The sequence below is a fragment of the Garra rufa genome, chromosome 20 (assembly GCF_049309525.1).
Source record: "Garra rufa chromosome 20, GarRuf1.0, whole genome shotgun sequence".
Taxonomy (NCBI): Eukaryota; Metazoa; Chordata; class Actinopteri; order Cypriniformes; family Cyprinidae; genus Garra; species Garra rufa.
Window position 1 is genome coordinate 18970863 of NC_133380.1, and position 20322 is coordinate 18991184.

The window sequence follows — 20322 nt, forward strand, 5'->3', positions numbered from 1 at the left end:
ATACCCAAATAGACTTGAGGCTTCATCTAAGTACTGAGTTAAGGGTATGAATACTTATGCAATGTACTTATTTCAGTTTTTTAAGTTGTGACAATTCTGTTTTTGCTTTGTCATGGTGTATAGAGTGTATATTGATGTGGGGAAAAAAGTAATTTAATGCAGTCTAACATAAGGCAGCAACATAACAAAACATGAAAAATGAAGGGGTATGAATACTTTTGCAAGGAACTGTATTTTACTGACTTACTGACCCAAGTGCCTTTACTTGGTAGAATCACCAGTAAACATAAAATAATAGTAAATGTGTAAAATCAAGAAATCCCGATAGGTGTGAAGACCCCTAGATTCATTTCTACCTATTAGCAGATAATTTGATTCAGAGTGACACACATTATTAATGTACATCAATTGCAGCGACTCTCCCGCTGGAGAAATCTAGGGTCAAGTGTTAAGGACAAGGGTTTAGTTTACAAAGGTTCAGACCTTGATATCTTTCCAGTTCCTGAGTAACCCCTACTGAAATCTACAGAATTCATGTTAGCAACTCAGGTTGTTCTTTTAACAATAACTGTATATGCTTAATAAAACATTTTCACAATAGTCCCATGATATCTCACTAAATATAAAATAAAAAAGTGTAAAATGACTTCTGAGGACTGTGGATAGCTTACTACACTACACTTTCATATGAGAAGTGTAGGGTGTTAATAGAGGGAATTTTTAACCTTGAAGCTTTCACACCACATAGATGACACTCTTTAGGGTGTTAATTTTGGCCCAAAACTAGTATGTGTATCTATGTGCTTCACACTGTGGTTCTTAGGGGCATGAATTTATCAGGCAAATAAAATGTTGCCAAAAAGAACTGGAATGAATTTTTGTAATGAATATGGCAGTATGTGGTACTTTCAAGACAGATACACTTTAAAAAAATGGGAATATTGACAAACCCAGCGATTGGGTTGGTTTAACCCAGTCGTTGGGTTAAATGTTTAACCCAGCCTTCTGGGTAGTTTTGTTAAACTCAACTATTGCTTAAAAATGACTATATTTCTTACCAAAATAGGTTGGAAATGAACATTTATTAATATGTTCAATAAAGGAACATTTATTGATAAGTTATTTATTGATAAGCTATTTTTTATTGCTTATTAATAAATGTTTACCTTTTAAATATTGCTTGTGCCTTTAGTAATTATGTGTCTGGTTTTTAATTTACAACCTGTCTTGGTTGTAAACATTTAACCTGGGTTAAAACAACCTAGTCACTAGGTTTGTTTATATTTCACCCAACGCTGGGTTGTTGTTTTTAGACTTTGTTTAATTGCATTTAGAAGATAGATCACTCAAAAACAAAAGTGCTATGCAAATAAAAATATAGATACAATAGAGAGACAGCAAATGTGTCAATATTCCATGAAAAAAAGTGCAGAATATGTTTACATTATGTAAACCCATTCAGTATGTGCTAAGTGCTGTTGAGAGTGATTTGATGGAAACTTTAGTTTTGACAGGTCTGCTTTATGAACAAGCTGATCTAAAATCATCCCAGATACATTAGCAAAGATCAGCTAAATGCCATAATTGGTCCTGTAGAAAGATAAAGGAAGATTTCAAGTAACTTTAAATCTGAGGAAAGGTTTTTAGAAAACATTTTCAAAGCTAAGCTTTTTAGTTTTTCTTGGCAGCTTTTTTTCAGTAGGGTGCCAGCTATAGTGAGACAAATCATGCCACAGCCTGTGTGTGCATAGCGGAGGCAAAACCCTAAGAGTCCTGTTTTCTGAAGACTTCCTCTAGAAAAAATCATAAATAATAAAACAAACTACAGTGCTTTTGCACTGACAGATAAACAGTGTGCCTGCTTTCTGCAATCATCCATATATCTGAATTCTAACCCACTGACAAAATACGTAATGTGGGTCAATAGCATGATGCTTCCCATCCTATCTATTAATTTATTTAAACACACATTAAAAATACAATTCATGCATAAAGTGACTTGAATATATGGATTTAAATTAATTTATAATGTTTTGGGGGATGAAAAAATAATTTTTATTTTCTTTGCACACAAAAAGTATTCTCGTAGCTTCATAACATTACGTTTGAACCACTGATGTCACATGGACTATTTTAACAATGTCCTTATTACCTTTCTGGGCCTTGAATGTGTCAGTTGCGTTGCTGTCTATGCAAGGGTCAGAAAGCTCTTGGATTTCATCAAAAATATCTTAATTTGTGTTCCAAAGATAAATGAAGGTCTTAAGTTTTTGTGTAGTAATATATGAGTGTGTACTGTGTATATTTATATAAATACACACACATGTATGTATATATTCAATGTTATGTTTATATATTAAATATATTTACAAATACATGTAAATATTTCCAAAATACATATTGTATGTATGTTTTATTTTGGATGGAATTAATCTAGATTAATCGTTGCCCAGCAGTACAAAAAGTACTAATAATTTAATATTTTGGCAGGTGGTTTAAACTTGATGAAACCTCAATATACAGTGGTGTGAAAAAGTGTTGGCCCCCTTCCTGTTTTTTTTATTTTTTTTTGCATGTTTGTTACACTTTAAAGTTTCAGATCTTTAAACTAATTTAAATATTAATCAAAGATAACACAAGTAAACACAACATGTAGTTTTTAAATGAAGGGTTTTTTTATGAAGGGAAAAAAATCCACACCCCTCCCCCCTGTTAATACATAACTGTGGTTTATGACACCTGAGTTCAGTTTCTCTAGCCACACCCAGATTACTGCCACACCTGTTCACAATCAAGAAATCACTTAAATAGGACCTGCCTGACAAAGTGAAGTAGACCAAAAGGTCCTCAAAAGCTACACATCATGTTGAGATCCAAAGAAATTCAGGAACAAATGAGAAAGAAAGTAATTGCGATCTATCAGTCTGGAAAAGGTTATAAAGCCATTTCTAAAGCTTTGGGACTCCAGCGAACCACAGTGAGAGCCATTATCCACAAATGGCGAAAACATGGAACAGTGGTAAACCTTCCCAGGAGTGGCCAGCCGTCCAAAATTACCCCAAGAGCGCAGCGACCACTCATCCAAGAAGTCACAAAAGACCCCACAACAACATCTAAAGAACTGCAGGCCTCTCTTGCCTCAGTTAAGGTCAATGTTCATGACTCCACCATAAGAAAGAGACTGGGCAAAAATGGCCTGCATGGCAGAGATCCAAGACAAAAATCGCTGCTAAGCAAAAAGTTTTGAGACTTTTGGAAGGTGTGTGTCCCATTACATCTGGCATAAAAGTAACACAGCATTTCAGAAAAAGAACACCATATCAACAGTAAAATATGGTGGTGGTAGAGTGATGGTCTGGGGCTGTTTTGCTGCTTCTGGACCTGGAAGACTTGCTGTGATAAATGGAACCATGAATTCTGCTGTCTACCAAAAAATCCTGAAGGACAATGTCCGGCCATTTGTTGGTGACCTCAAGCTGAAGCGAATTTGGGTTCTGCAGCAGGACAATGAACCAAAACACACCAGCAAATCCACCTCTGAATGGCTGAAGAAAAACAAAATAAATTCTTTGGAGTGGCCTAATCAAAGTCCTGACCTGACGGTTCATGCTCGAAAACCCTCCAATGTGTCTGAATTACAACAATTCTGCAAAGATGAGTGGGGCAAAATTCCTGCACAGCGCTGTAACAGACTCATTGCAAGTTATCGCAAACGCTTGATTGCAGTTGTTGCCGCTAAGGGTGGCCCAACCAGTTATTAACTTTAGGGGGCAAACACTTTTTCACACAGGGCCATGTGGGTTTGGATTTTGTTTTCCTTTCATAATAAAAAAAAAAAACTTCATTCAAAAACTGCATGTTGTGTTTACTTGTGTTATCTTTTATTAATATTTAAATTTGTCTGATGATCTGAAACATTAAAGTGTGAGAAACATGCAAAAAAAAAAAAAAAAATCAGAAAGGGGACAACACTTTTTCACACCACTGTACATATATGAGGATTTATAATTTAAAAAAATAACCCAGTCACTTCATTGAAATCTTATTCTATTTTTTGATAGCCTATTGAATATCGCAATAAATAAACCATTGCAATACAATTGCACCAAGAGAACATCACGGTAGAAAATACCGTGTTTATTTAGTTTTTTTGTATTTGATGTTTCCTGCTTAGTACTTATGACTCTGCACTGTTACAGCCCATTTTCTTTCTCTAATGTTTGGCAAACGAGGATGTGAAGGCAATACTTTAACACACAAAGGAAAATTAAAATTGAGAAAAGCTGTTAAGGCTTCGGGCATTATCTCTCAGTCTGCAAAGAGACATCTCATTTACTGTTTACCTTCGCTCTGTAACATTAAAATTTGAAAAGCAACCCAGACGATTTCTTCTCACTTTTCAAAACATTTCCCCTTGTCTCTAGATGGGCTGCCTTCTTTCTCTGCCCTTGGACTTTTTTGCCAATTTGGGACTCCCGTAGCTTTCGCGGATCATAACAAACACACTCAATTCTTTTATTTTCATATTTGGATTACATGGGAATCTACAAAGATGTTTTTTAAACTGCTTTCATCAACACGTTTGTCCTTTGGTGCATCTTAGAGTCATTTGGGTGCTTTAATAGCACAAGCTAAAGCAGGCTGTTTATTTGAGAGCTCTGTTTGAAAGACTCCATTACAGAGATGAATATCATTACTATAACAGAGCGAGGACTGTTTGTCTTAATTGTTTACTTAATTGACCTTGCAGAGCTGGTTCATGAGACACCTGAAAGAGACAAGACTATTTTTGTGGCACAGCTGAGATGAACCATAAGGTTTGGATGAATCATCTTTTAGCCCATTAGCAGTGACGCTCCATACATCATAAGAAAGCGTAGCATTCGTCACTTTTAGAACATCTTTGACCATCTGCGCAGTGTGGCTGTACTGTAGCACTCATACATCATCGGCCATCCCATGTGACAATAAGGGGTTTATTCTTGGCTGCTGGCTGCATTCTCCAACCTTCTGCCATTGACTGCTGCCACAACACCACTTGTATCAAATGTAAATATGCCATTCTTAAGTCAGATCCATGAGTTATAGGAGTAAAAATAAGGCACACAGTGTCCTTTGGGATGTCTCCCTATGCTCCACGCCATACATGAGAAGGTACTGCTTTCTGGGGGGAGCGTTTGTGTTTTAGGAGTCTACATTTTCTTAATGTAGTCCTTCAGATCTGTTGACACCCAGACTGCGTAAATACTGGTATTTAAAATAGCCTTGAGCAAGGACGTGAAGTGTAGGCAAACAAATAACAGAAAACCAAATACAACCAGATGATGATTTACAATAACACCACTGTAGGAAAGAACACTGATATTAATTTTGCAACTCTCTATTCGGCCTGTGAACTTTTAAGCGACGCCTTAAGATGCAAGGAGAAGAGGATTACGACACATGGTTTTAGTTCTTCTTAGAATCTTAATAAATGATGACTTTGCACAGTGTTACAAGACTGATGTTGCAATATCATCAGCCGTGGACATCTAATCTTATACAACGATCAAAAGCAAATGTCTGTGCACCAGTGCACCAATGCAACAGTGCTTGAAATTTGTGCTGTACACCTCTAGCTGACATCGATCTTAATTTCATATTCACAAATCTACAGTTGAGGTCAAATGTGTTGTTACCTGAATGTGTTTGTTTTGTTTATTGATAGTTGTTCATGGTTTGTCCTGAACAGTTAAACTGCCCACTTTTCTTCAGAAAAGTCCTTCAGGTTCTTTGGTTTTTATGCATTTTTCTGTATTTGAACCCTTTCCAACAATGACTGTATGGTTTTAAGATCCATCTTTTCACACTGAGGACAGCTGAATGACTCATACGCAACTGTTACAGAAGGTTCAAACACTCACTGATGCTTCAGAAGGAAAAACGATGCATTAAGACTCGGGGGTGTAAACTTTTGAACGGAATGAGGATGTATACATTTTTCTTATTTTGCCTAAATGTCATATTATTTTTATTTAGTACTGACCTTCAGAAGCTACAGAAAATACTTTCATGTTTCCCAGAAGACAAAACAAGTAAATTTTACCCTGATCTTAAAATTCCAAAAGTTTTCACCCCCTGGCTTCAAATGCATCGTTTTGAAGCATCAGTGAGCTTTTGAACCTTCTGTAAATAGTTTCATATGAGTTCCTCAGTTGTCCTCAGTGTGAAACGTTGGATCTCAAAATCAGTCATTGTTGGAAAGGGTTCAAATAGACATAAATGCTGAAAAACCAAAGAATTTATGGGACCTGAAGGATTTTTCTGCAGAACAGTGGCCAGTGTTCAGGACAAACAAGGGACTCACAAACAACTATAACTAAAAAAGAAAAACAAGAAATCTGTGGATCATTCAGGTAGCAACACTGTATTAAGAATCAAGTGTATGTAAACTTTTGAACAAGGTCATTTTTATAAATTCAACTATTTTTTTTGTGGACTATATGTAAATGTCTTTTATGTGAAATATCTTGTTCAGGTCAGTACTTAATAAAAAATAACATGCATTTTGTATGATCCCTTTTATTTTGGTAAAATAATTAAAGGAACCGTATGTAGGATTGTGGCCAAATCTGGTACTGCAATCACTTTCAAAATACTGTAGAACGGTGTTTCCCCTCCCGCTCCCCCCTGACTCGAGGTTGCCAGGCTAAGCTGCAGGAGTAGGCTGCAACAAGAAGCTTCCAATGGCAAGTGACGAGTCCTACACAGTAATTTGTTTTTCTTCTGTTAATTATGTTTATGCTTCACAAGAGATGTTTTGCGAAGTAATTATGTATTGCAAAAATTTACAGATGGCGATTAGCCAAATATTTCGCAAATATGTACTGTAATACCACATTTCAGTCGAAACATAGATTGTTTTCATACCCTGCTAGTGGTGCGATATAAAGCTTTTTATGAACGCATTTAGCACTGCCGACCGTGGAAAATCCACTGTGTACGGAAGCAAAGTTAGCCAAACATAGATGAATCTTACATGTCCAGGAGAAAATGAGCAACGTTGGCGTCTATCTTGAAATTCTTCTCCGTTTTCAGCCGTGTCCATCTTTCAAAAGCATCTCCTATACCAATCCTTGTTTTATTTCGGACTTTGTCACGACGTATTTCGGATTCATAACGAGGTCTTTTAGGTTTCGTAACGTTATACATGTTTTATCCGACACTGTAACGCAGCTGTAACAGAGCTGGCAACCCGTCTCACGAAACTCTACTGACTTCGTGATTGGTAGATAGCTGGAGGGTGGCGCCTCAGACCAAAACACAAAATGACAACAATAACATCAGTTGTGGGCTGCAACTCTCACTTTTAAATGACAATATCCTGGCCGGACCACTGTTGTCAGTGATATAAGTATTTGAAATGAACATGATTTCTTAATGTCTAGTGACATGTCAGGGCCATTTTATGATTAACTAAAATACATTTCTTACATACGGTTCCTTTAACATTTTGCAGATTCTGCAAGGTGTATGTAAACTTTTGACTTAGACTGTACAGTATGTTACATTCAGGTGAGTACGTTCCTCTAGGTTTTTCAATTCCTATTTCTTTTCAGCATTAATATCAAATTCGTAGCACTTTCATCTCAGAAAGGCAGAGGTTTTATTTTCAAAACCAGATTACAGCTTTTCTGTGTAAACTAAACAGAGGCAATAGCACTATAATTGTGAAAATCATAAGGCCTCAGCCTCATTATATAGATGCCACAGTCACACAACTGTCTAAGGAATAAAAACATCTATGAATCTCAAAAGACATGGCGCAGTCACCCTTTTAAGAGTATGCAATAATGACAGAATTATAGGTAACCATGGCTACCAAACAGTAATGGGCCACCTGTGGGCTACTGGTTCAGTGAGGAAGCCAGAAAGAGCTTAGTTTCAAAACACTGATGAGATCGCATGTCTGGACACAATAAAATGTTGTTTGTTCACCACAATGTAGGCCTGTTTGACTGCAGTTCTCTGGTATCATGTTACAATCATCAGTTATCATGCCCTCACATTAGAGTTGCACAAAAAACAAAGGTGTGAAATGTGAGAAAACTTAGTTTACAATCCCTCCCATCCTCATTTGTGACCCTGGACCACAAAACCAAGGTATATCACAGGTATATTTGTAGCAATAGCCAAAAATACATGTACGGGTCAAAATTATATTTTTTTCTTTTATTCCAAAAATCATTAGGATATTAAGTAAAGGTCATGTTCCATGAAGATATGTTGTAAATTTCCTACCATAAATATATCAAAACTTAATTTTTTGTTAGTAATATGCATTGCTAAGAACTTCATTTGGACAACTTTAAAGGCAATGGACTTAGTATTTTGATTTTTTGCAATCTTTAGATTCCACATTTTAATAGTTAAAAATAGTTGTATCTCAGCCAAATATTGTCCTATCCTAACAAACTTATTTATTCAGATGATGTGTACATCTCAATTTTAAAAATTGACCCATGTGACTGGTTTTGTAGTCCAGGGTCAGATTTTGAAATAAGTCATTTAAGCAGTCACTAAATAGGTCTCTCCAACGGCCAAACCCGTGTTGAGATAAACAGACTAAAATCCAAAATTTGATTTTAGTCCTCCTTTTTTTGGATATATATTTATTGGACATTGGCAAACCAACTTAAGATGCATTTCCGCCACCTACTGGACTGGAGTGATGTGACTTTAGAACCCTCAATGCAAGTTGCTATATAAAGACTACAACTGCTGTCTGACTTGTCAAGCCCATAAACAGGCATCATTGTGGTAGTTGTAGTACTACTGTAGAAACAACTTTTTTTTCTCAAAAATTACGGCTTTAGAGTGTTCATTAAGTATGAAGCTAACTTATGTTCTAGAACAAAACAATAAAGTGTCTTTAGTAAGTGTCAACCACAAAACTTTATTTTTTTATTATGTAAACGTTTATAGATAGTTTGAGTTTATCAATAAAATACAGTGCTGCATTGCTTCTGCTTTTCAGGACTACAAATTAGCTTTATGAATAAAATCGGGGTCTTTTTCAACCATCTGTAAATATTTAAATCGTGTAAAAATATCTCAGCACCCCTGCGTCCATAGGTGCATATCTCGTTTATAATGCACCCCGTCTAGCAACTCGAGGTGTTGGGAATTCCAGGACCTGACCATTCATTTGCTTCAATTTTCCTTGTGATCCACCTTAAATGACTGATCCCACACAAGTCCCTCCCTCTCCGCCGCAGCTCTCCCAACCCTCAGACTGAATCTCTATCTTCCCTCTTTCGATTTCCAGCCACGGCAACCAGTGATTTAAACTGTCTTTTTCGTTGCGCGGTGAAAGGTTGCGTTTATCCGCACTTTTCCCGGCGGTTAAACGGAGGGCAACAAATAGAGCAGTTAACACGTAGAAAACAAGATTGAGAACCAAACAAAACTTGGATCTGTTGCGTTTGCGTTCCGTAACCAAAGCGGAACATACCTCAATCCTTCTTGTGATTATTTCCTCTTTTCTCTGGACGAGAAAAGGCTGTTGGATTGGGTTCGAGCAGACGGGCTTCTCACTTCTCAGCGGCGTGATATAAGAAGTTTAGACATGTTTTTAGCCTAGACGCGGAGGTCACATTTTACATGTAGGAAAAGCGACTAATTCCATCCTGCTGGTTGACCGGCACCAATTCTAAAGTTTCCAGATGCAGAGTAAACAAACACGGTTTGCAAGCGAAGAAACACACTGCTTATCCGTGCAAGCGTTTACTTAGAGACCTTTCGCGGCTTTCTTCACTGGGAGTTCTGAGGAGAAGGCTTGTTTTTGAGGAGCAGGGCTTGTTTCTCGATGCACTGAATGAGGAGGAACGTCCCATGTGCGGCTTTCACTCTTTCTGACAACGCTTCAGCCCCAAGGTAGGTTTGTTATTTTTCCTGTTTTATTCTTCTCATTTCCTTCACTTTGATTTTCCTATCCACAGGTGTGCGCGTTCATGTTCCATCTTGTAAACGTTCTTCAGAGCTGCTCGGGAGACCTGTTTTTGCCTGTTGCAAGTAATCATTTCTGCACAGCTTTTCCGTGAGCGTTTTAATCGTTTACAGATATTACACTAGCTCAACTGTGAAATTGATTTTTTGCTATTCCGACAACGTTTATTACTGTCTATTTTACGTTTAACGCTACTCTTATCCTTTTTGATTGTTATTTATGTTTGTATTAGCGTATTTTAGTGCCATTTCACAATTTCTGTCAACGTAGTCACATAAACGTTGAGGCGTGCACGTTTTGCACCACTGCCTAATAGGGGCTTTTAATGGGCAGAAATAAACGGGTACATTTCATGTGAAGAGTAAATGGGCTCTCTTGTTGATTTATAAAGAGGTAATCAGTCGATCCCTCTGACGTCACCCCCTTGGGTAACGGCCACCGCGCCTCTCTCGCGCCTCTCTGGGTGTGTCCTCACGCTATTGCGTCGAAAGGGAAACCCTGCAATTTGTTCCCCGTGAGGAGCTTCGGTTCTCTGTCCTGTGAGGAGAACAAAACCTGCTCAGTCGAGTCAGAAAGAGAGTAACACGAGGTACATAGGCTTTCTGGTTGGTGTTATGTTAAAGTATGATTGTTAAATGAAGATTCGTGTGGGGAAACGACGGTTTGAAGCTGTCCGTCACCTTCAGGTGTCTTGTGATCGTTAGCCTCAGCAGCCTGAGGAGATGATAAAGCGGTCACACTAGTCGTGACAAATGGGTTTAACATGTCTAAATACGGTATAAGCCCCACCTCATTACATCATTTGTTAATATTAAAAAAGTAATTCAACTAAAAATGAACGTTTAGCAGAACGCCTCAGTCACTATTGACTTCCATTGTATGTTTTCCCTTCCCCATACAATGAGAGCGAATTTTGACAAACATCTTTTGTGTTTCACAAAAGAAAACCAGTCAAACAGGTTTTACATAATATGAGTGTCAGATTATTTAATTTTTGGATGGATTATTTGCCTATTTTGTTTTTGTTTAGGTTTAAACTTGTCCCCCCCCCACACCACCCCGCCCCCCCCCCCCCCCGGAATGTTCTCTAGTCCTGTGAGACAAATCATAGCAGGTTAATGTGTTTGCCATGTCACATTCACAAAGTTCCCTTGTGTGGAAACCTGAAAGCCACCTTATTGTTTTACGGCCCACAGGGGATGTTCACTAGCTAATCTTCTGCTGGTGTGAGGGTGATTTAGTTTGTGGAAATTTGAGAGATGTTTAGTATGCCCACAAAATAATCAGAAGAGAAAGGTCAGTCATTATGAAATATGCTGTGATCACATTTAAGCTTATCCCTGCAGATCCACCATAATCCAGGAGAATCCATCCCAAGGTTGAAGGACTGTTGTTAACCAAATGAAAGTGATTGAAACTGACCGAGATCACTGTGTCATCTGATAGATTTGCAAACGGTACGCTCTCTACGCGTCTAAATGCGGAGCGTTGCATGTGTTTGCGCAAATACCGTTCATGTTTTAGAGGAATTTACTGGTGATTAGCCAAGAACCTTCTCGAGGACATCAGTAAGCAGATATCGCAGCCGAACAATACCACTTGTGTATGTGTGGGTGTGCTTGTGCATGCTTTAAACTTTACATAACCTGTAGGGTGGGGGTGTTTGGAGCTATGGAGAAGTTTTCTTCTCTAGTGATTACTCCAGCCGACTGATGCAATTTATTGTTGTGCATATCAAGCTGTGTTTACCCTGCAGAGCATCTGTTCCCTCTAATTAGGGGAGAATTGTACTGTTCAGCCTCCCTCCTCAGACATGATCATGGGCGCTGGTGGTAACATCAGCCTATACCGTGACTCAGGTCTCCCTGGTGTGACTACTGGCTATAAATGGGATAGCTATATCTACCAGCTCAGACTGTTGTGTTGAAAACACGACTAGAGGCACTTAATGAGCTGTGGGGGATTGTTTAGCGTGAAACAGTGTGGGGGATGTACCTGTTGAATTGGGATAAAATGGAAAATAAGGCCTTCGTTAGTGGGAGTTGAAGCTTCGGCATGCTGTAGCATAACGGTAAAATTTCAGGTGAAATCGAAACGTGCTCTGGTAACGTTTCTTTAAAAAGAAGAAATAAGTTCTAATTTGCAGTTTTTCTAAAGAAAACCAAGCCTATTTTAGAGACCCTTTGAAACATTTAGCATTTTGACATGGTTTAATTTCAAGTCATTACTGTCAGCCCTCAAATTCTGATTCCCATTGTGATTTGGACAATTGTAATTCTCAAATCATTCCGAATTTAAAAAAAAATGAGATTTACATCACTGTATAAGGGCCATTCTACAGTATTGGTGCAAACTGCTGTCCCACAACCAAAAAACACATTTAAAAAGCATTTAAGTATTCAAATGTTAGATGTTTACTAAGATCCTTTTATTATCTATTGAAGCCCACAATAATATTTCAAATATCAGTAAGCTTGGTATTTATAAAATCATAATTTAGTGTGTACCTTCAATTGGGAGGTGGCTGTCCCGAACCCTAACCCCTAAATTTCAACTTCTGTAAATGAGCATTTTATTCTGCTGTTGCTTTAAAAAAAAATAGTATTTTTAGTATGTGGGTTAAAATTCTGTAATGTGAACTTGCTACTGAAAATGTGCAATCACAACCGAAACATGGGATTATCTAACTGATTTATCAACTAAGATGTTATGATCTTTTTTTGGTTCAATGTATATTCAAACTATTGAATCCTTAAATTTGAAATTAGCATGATCAACCTTTTGCCTTTTCCAAAGAAAAATTGGATTCAAAATACAACAGATCTCATAAATCACACTTGAAATATTGTTAAAATTGTAATTGTTATAATTTACCTCTGAAAACTTAAAATGTAAAAAAAATATTCAACAGGAAGATGTAAGCAAAATCTTAATACTTTTTATTAAATTATATATTACTTTGTTTCAGTATAGTGACGAATTTGGGGAGAGGACAAATATTCCAAAACTTTCTGAAAATACAATATGAGAATTAACTCCACAATTACTACAAATGTGTACTGGCCAAAACTGCTTTTTGAATGATAAAAAATGTATGGCAGGGCTTGGTTTGCTCCGTTGAGAATTGATTGGATTGTTGGATCGTTGTTGTTTGCTAATTGCTGCAATTTCATGTGAATGGTAGATTGCTGGAGGGGAGAAATTATTGTCCCACCTTTGCGCCAATTCACACGTAGACAAAAAGAGATTGCGAGGAAGGAGAGTTAGTTATTTTTATTAAAGATTATGAGGTCACATGAATAAATAATGAAGTGCATGGATAAATGATTCATCATAAACATTGCAATAATATTAAATGTCTGTTTGATTTCATGGTATCTTTAATATCACAATGCCCTGGAAAATATAATTTATAGGGATTTTAATTAAATAAAATATTGAATTGTGATATTTTCAAATAATCAATCTTATGTGTAATTGGCAAAATGCGATGATGATGCTTCTAGCATAAATTGTACAACTGTGCATTTTTCTCACTGTGATTTGCTTGCGGTATTTGATTATGGGTTAAAATATGATCTGGACAAGTTCTTTGAGATAGTTCACCCAACAATTCTGTCATTAATTACTCACCCTCATGTCGTTCCAAACCCGTATGACCTTCGTTCATCTTCGTAACACAAATTAAGATATTTTTAATCATGGTATCTTGATAAGGGCGGAAGATTTTGTCGATGATCTTGGTACCTTGAACATGGTATATCTTAATTTGTGTTCCAAAGATGGTTTGGAATGACAAGAGTGTGAGTAATTAATGACATAATTAGCATTTTTGAGTGAACCATCCCTTTAAAGGTTGTATCAGCGATTTCTAGGCTGAAAAACAAAGTGTCAATTTCAGCTGACCTTTCATCACGATCCGCTCGTTGCCTGCCCCATAAATTGTCTGTGAAAAAACCGCGTCTCTCTGGTCAGCCTAGGGTCCGAGATATGCCAAAAAAACAATCGGCACTACCAATCTTTCCACACATAAACAAACATTGTTCCAACCAATCAGCGTCAGGGGTTTGGTGTTGTGGACTTTCCTACTGGTGCAGGGATGTGAGGGAGGCGGAGCGAAAGTCCACAACACCAAACCCCTGACGCTGATTGGTTGGAACAATGTTTGTTTATGTGTGGAAAGGTTGGTAGTGCCGATTGTTTTTTTGGCATATCTCGGACCCTAGGCTGACCAGAGAGACGCGGTTTTTTCACAGACAATTTATGGGGCAGGCAACGAGCGGATCGTGAAAAAAGGTCAGCTGAAATTGACACTTTATTTTTTAGGCTAGAAATCGCTGATACAACCTTTAAGAGAACTTTCATATAAAGCTGATCGCCAAATGAGACTTTGAATGGAAGTATACGCACTAATATATCTTTAGCAGAGCAATATAGAAAGAACCAGTGTTTTTTCTTTTTCCAAAGGCGTTTCTCTACAATTAGAGCAGACACTCAGTTGCTCTTCTATTACACATTAACATCTTACATAAAAAATGTTTCCTGCTTGCTGCTTTTTTTATTCTCTGCCAGGAAGTATGTCACAAAGATTTCTTTTGCAGGGTTTTCCCTGTAGTTTGCTTGTATTTAGGACATTAGCACTGCTAAATAGGAGAACATTTGTACTGGGGTTAAGTGTGGCAGTGTAATGATTACAGAGGTCAGGTGATTCTTAGCATCTGCGTGTTGTTTTCCTCTCTCCTGTCAGACGGCGTGGCATGCGTGCTCGAGTTTGACGGCAGAACAGTGCGACCAGCGAACCTTGCAGGGATGCCGCGAGTCACTTTGGCTCAGCTTGGGCGCAATGGTGAATGTGCAAATAAATGCATAAGTAATTTTGCATTAGCGGTGGGGTTCCGTAGAGCGTGGATGCATGTGGATGTGAGGTTGCCTGACATGCAGAGGCAGGAGAAAGATCTCTGCTGACTGAGATAAAGAGATGGGCCTCCCTGTAACAGATGCTCATACTTGTTTGTCTGGAAAAACAAACATGCTTTTTTATTTGTACGTTCCAATCACAGTGAGCTTCAACACTTGTGTTGTTATCACTGGGAGCTAGTAAGGATGCCCCCCCCCCCCCAGCAAAAAAAAAAAAAATCACCCACTCTCGTTTTTTTTTTTTTTGCCTTCATTCACTCACTGCTTTACTCTCTTTCCCTCCCTCTTCTTTTCTGTTTCTATTTATCTTTCACCCTCCCACTTCTGTGTGATGTTTAATGCCGTACTAGGGGTGTGTTTGTGTGTACGATGTTGTTTGAGTGTGTGTGATTTCTGGTGGTTCAACAGTCTTTAACTGTGTTTGCAGTTGCATCAACATTAGCTAGTAAGCGAAGTGAGTGTGTGTTTGTGTACATGACAGATTACTGGGTACCTATGGGTACCATTACTGGGTACCTATGTGGGTTTCCATAGAGGATGAGTTTCCAGGCTCTCTGCTTCTGTTCTGAATGTAATCACAGTGCAACATATTGGCTGTCTGGGTAGGTACTGCATTAGCAAAGTGGTTGTCATACTTGTCCGATGAAGTATGCCTGATCAAGTCAGACCATGCAACCTCACCTTAAAAACTGTGCAAAATCTGTTCTCCCCAAAATTTCTCACCCTCTTGTCATTCCAAACCTTTAAGTAGGGCTGTGCAATAAATCGCATGCGATTGTCATGCGTATCTCATCAGTGCGGTTCTGTGATTAGTAGTGAATCTCCATCACGTGCGTTCAGATGGCGGATGCGATTTTGAACGCGATATTGCGTAGCTTTTCAGTGATCTACGGCTCAGTGTTTTAAATACCGCGCCATCTGAACGCACATGATGGAGATTTACTACTAATCACAGAACCGGCTTTACTGATGAGATACGCATGACAATCGCATGCGATTTATTGCACAGCCCTACCTGTAAGACCTCCAAAGATGAACAATTTGAGATATTAGCCCTCTGACTCTGCATAGACAGCAATGAAGCTGATGCGTTCAAGCCCAGAATGGTAGTAAGGACATTTATAGTGTCTTAACGATTGTTAATGAGAATACTTTTTGTGCATAAAGAAAACAAATAATGACTTTATTCAACAATTTCTGTGTCCGTCTCTGCCGTGCATGCATCATAGTCTTTTGACTGTGATGCCATTTAGTTTTAGTCATATTTTAGTCATCTGAATTGTCTTTGTTTTAGTTCATTGTGAGAGGCACTGCGTTGTTTTTAGCATCGTCAAATTTATCCATATGTCTGCTCTTCTCTTACTCCTACATATTGACATTTTTTTACTTTTTCGTCTCATTTTTATTCGTAGATGAAAATGTCAAGAGATTTTCGTCATTTTGTCAATCGAAATGAGTTTTTTTTTTTTTTTTTTTTTTTTTTTACGTTTTTGTCAATAAAATTTTAATTTGTCAACAAAATTACCACTTTAACAGAGAGGATGACTTTATAATATTTTTTTGCCCTGCCTAACTTATTAGAACCAGAATATACAGATTATGATAGAGATTGAGGTTCAGAAGCGTCACATGCATGCGTTGTGGTATTCTCATGAACACACATTGAAGACTGACACGAAACAGAAAGAAATTGTTGAGTAAAGCCTTTCTACCTTTCTAGACCTTGAACATGTCAGTTGCATTCATCAAAAATATCTTAATTTGTGTTCTGAAGATGAACTAAAGTCTTACGGGTTTGGAGCGACATGAAAGGTGAGTAATTAATGACTGAAATTTCTATTTAACTATCCATTTAAAGTTAGTTCCAGTCTTTGAATATAATTTGCTGTTTTTTTGCATGCACGCTATAACCTGATGTACTGGTATGTGAATTATGTTTTTTCACGGTTTTGTTAAACCTGTACTGTACTGCTGTTGTGTTTTATATTGTGTGTGGTTATCAAGAATTTAGCATAAAAGCAAAATTGGAGACGCACAAAGCAGCCAAGCAAGTTTTCAGGACCTAGTTTACAGCAGTGCCTTGAAAGACAGTATGTACTTTAACATAAGATCAAATTCACCTTTTTTTTATAATATCCTGTTATACTGGTGCTATTTCTTATAATTCAGCAAAAGAAACTGGCCTTAGCTCAATGAGACAGCAGCCTTCCTAGCTTTATCAGAATGATAGCGCTGCTCCTGCAGCCCACGCAGCTTTAGCAGTTACATAACGATCACTGATGTCTCCCCGCGCAACTGTTAGAGTCAATCGACAGGTCCCACGTTCAACCTCCACTGCTGGCCTTGTACTGTGGGCCATGGTGGGCGGCGTAGTCAATAACTTGAGCCTGGGTGGAAGATCGAATGGGAAAAAATTAAATAAAAATACATGACAACAGTGACAAAGCCATGTAGAGAAAATTCCCAACCAGTGCGGCTTACAGAGATTGCATTCAGCGTGTTCTTTTGAAACGCATCATGTTCCCACTTGTGGTATATTTAAAGGTCCACTAAAGTGCTTTGAGACACGCAGGCTTATTCTATGTGTTGGCGTAATCTCAACTGAAACAGGAAGACAGGGCGGGACATATTCAGCAGCCCTGCCCCCTTTTTTTAATGGCCAATAGCATTTCATTTACATCACAGCTTGGGCCAAAGCCGTGTTTTTGAGACATATGATAGCCTTAATCTCATCCCTATCGCGGTACCTGAATATAAAATAGCATTCTGTGTAGAATGCAAATGTGTCCGATACATTTTGTGGTCTGCGCCGAGTCGTGCATATGATCTATTCTCTGCTATCGTAGCTTATTTACACTGTCTGAATCCCACTGTCATTCCCTATTTCCTATATAGTGCACAACGTGCCATTTACCATACAGAAAATACAAATTCCATGAACAAGTGACGGATTTCAGCCACAGCTTCAGCGTCTATTCATAGTTTAGGGGGCGGGATGCGTCAGATTTTAGAGAGCATTTGATTGGACACAAAGTTTGATGAAAAGCTGAAGTGCAGGGTGATGTCATCAAAATTGTTGATCTATAATGGCGGAAGTTAGAGAATTTTTCAATCTTCTAAATGCAAATTTTGTTATTGTTTTGGAGCATAGTAGCTTACAGAAAACCTTAAGGCTAACATTCATACAAAAAGCCAAAAAACTACAATTTTGATTTCATGTGGACTTTAATGAAGAGAATGTACTAATTGAATAGGGTATTAGTCTAGGGAAGTTGGTGATATGGCCATCTGTACCGACAGATGAGCAACAGCCTCAGAGGTAACACTCTTCAAGGGCAAATGAAAGAACCAGAGGCACTTTGTGTACTTGTGCTGTCTGTAAATGCAGGCGCAAAACTGATGTGAGAACTGTCATGACTTGTTCTTAGTTTTGGCACACATTTAATTCCACTTGTTTTAAGAATGATTCATTTTATGAGCTGGCTGTGTTGCAATCAAACCTGTGAACAAACAGAAAACCATGCAATGATAAGCATGGGCTCATCCACTGTCACAAACACCATTCCTCAAGATTTAACTACCTCATCGGCCGTTTAATCTCAGTGAGGTATCTGTCTCTGGCCTTTTCTGACCAACACTTTCCCCCCCTTCCTCTGAAAGATGAAGGCTGTCAGATACCGATGTGAGGCAGGGAGAACAAGATGCAGATGAAGAGAGAGAAGTGGGGTGAAAGGGATTAATGTCTCAGACAGTGTGACAGACCCATTAAACAGATACTGTCAGATTCCTAATTAAATGTTTTAAAAGACAAGGGTGAGGGAGCGCTCAATTACCGAAACGATCGAGGGTCTTTGGAATAAACAGTTTTGCAGGTTGGCCACCTGTATAGACTTGTACATTTACATAAGGGAAATATGAAAGCTTGATGAGTTGCTTTATGGCGGATGTTTGTGATGATACAGCAGAAAACACTTACCATTAGGTACTTTAATAAATGTCAAGTCAGTTTTTTCATTCAGTATTTGAAATTCAAATGGTTGATGCTTGTCTGAAGCCAATCGATAGTGTATGATCGCTAACGGAAGCCATAAAGAGGAAGATAATTGTTTGTTAAAAGATAACTGGGTGGTCCTGGATATAAGAAAAGCTTCCTCATCTTTTGCTTTATATATGATTTTCATAAATCTTTGCGGTTCTCTGTCTTCTCTTTGACCTGACAACAAAATGTTGTTTACAGAGTTTTACTCTTCTTTTTTTGTGTTGCTGTTCTTTGCCATACTTTAGTTGGTTGTAGTTGTTTGTGCCTCAGAGGTGCCTGGCAGAGGCACGGTTCTAATTTAGTTGCTGGGCGTCGTGCCAAGTGGGAAACTCTTGGGCACGATGCCTCCTATCGAGGCCCTCCCTGATCTCTTTTGCGGGGTTACAGTGTTGGGATCTGTGTGAACTAAAGGCCGCCTGCTGACCAGTGCAGCTTGTTGATGGCAGAAGCAGCCTGTCCTCACCTAGCCTCTCGTTAACAAAGCGGTTATGCTGCATAACATGGCAAAGAGGTCATATATCATGCATGTTTTATTACTTAATTGTTTTCTCTAAGGTCCACTTATAATGTTAGTGAAGTTTTTGTGTGCCAAAAATAGTAATTTTTTAGTTTTTCATTACCTTTTAACACCCCCCCCTTTTTTTTGCTGTTGTGCCTTTAAGACTTCTATAAGAGTCTTACAATCTAATACATAATGACAGAATTATTAACAATCTAAGCTTAAAATGTGAGTGTAAAAATGATCAAAGACATATCTGGATATGTAGAGCAGCAGGTGTAGCAGTATGTCTTTAATTTAAAAACAGTTTTTCTAGAGATGTACCAGTGTTATCAAAATCGTGGTAATGCTATAGCAATCTCGATATCATTGTAGTCACATGACGAAATAAAACGATAGGTCTTTCAGGCAAAAATTGTAGTTTTTAAAATATATTTAAACTTCTTATTCTAACATAAAAATCTTTAAAGTTGTGTTTTGGGCCATTATGCTTTAGCACTGTATCTAGAACTAAAACCGAAAGCACAATATGGCTTAAACCATTTATCAAGTCTGTTTTTGCTGCGCTCTTCGAAGCAAAGTGCGCACATCGTTCAGGCGATCAGCTCGTAATCCGATGTTTCCTGCACCTCAGAACGGCTTAGTTCACAGTGATTGCAGTGAACTTGTTTATTGCATCTGTTGTAATTTTAGCGCACATTTGGGAACGCAAAGGCCACCAGTTATGCTTTATTTTCACGATAAATTGTTATTTCTATTATTATATTCTAATTTGTTTGAATGTAATTTAGACTAAGACAGTATATCATTAATAAAAAGAGGGTTGAGTCCCCTTTAAAGTCCAGGTACAAGTCAATTTACTGACTTTATTCTGATTTA

General features: G+C 38.0%; 1 protein-coding gene across 1 annotated transcript in view; it reads left to right on the plus strand.

Annotated features, from left to right (window-relative positions):
- Positions 1 to 9234: 9234 nt before the first annotated feature.
- atp2b4 (ATPase plasma membrane Ca2+ transporting 4) overlaps positions 9235 to 20322 on the plus strand; it is a 117725-nt gene continuing 106637 nt past the window's right edge. The window contains exon 1 of the mRNA XM_073825501.1: positions 9235 to 9915. The gene's annotated coding sequence lies outside the window, so the exon portion shown is untranslated. The remainder of the gene's footprint in view (positions 9916 to 20322) is intronic.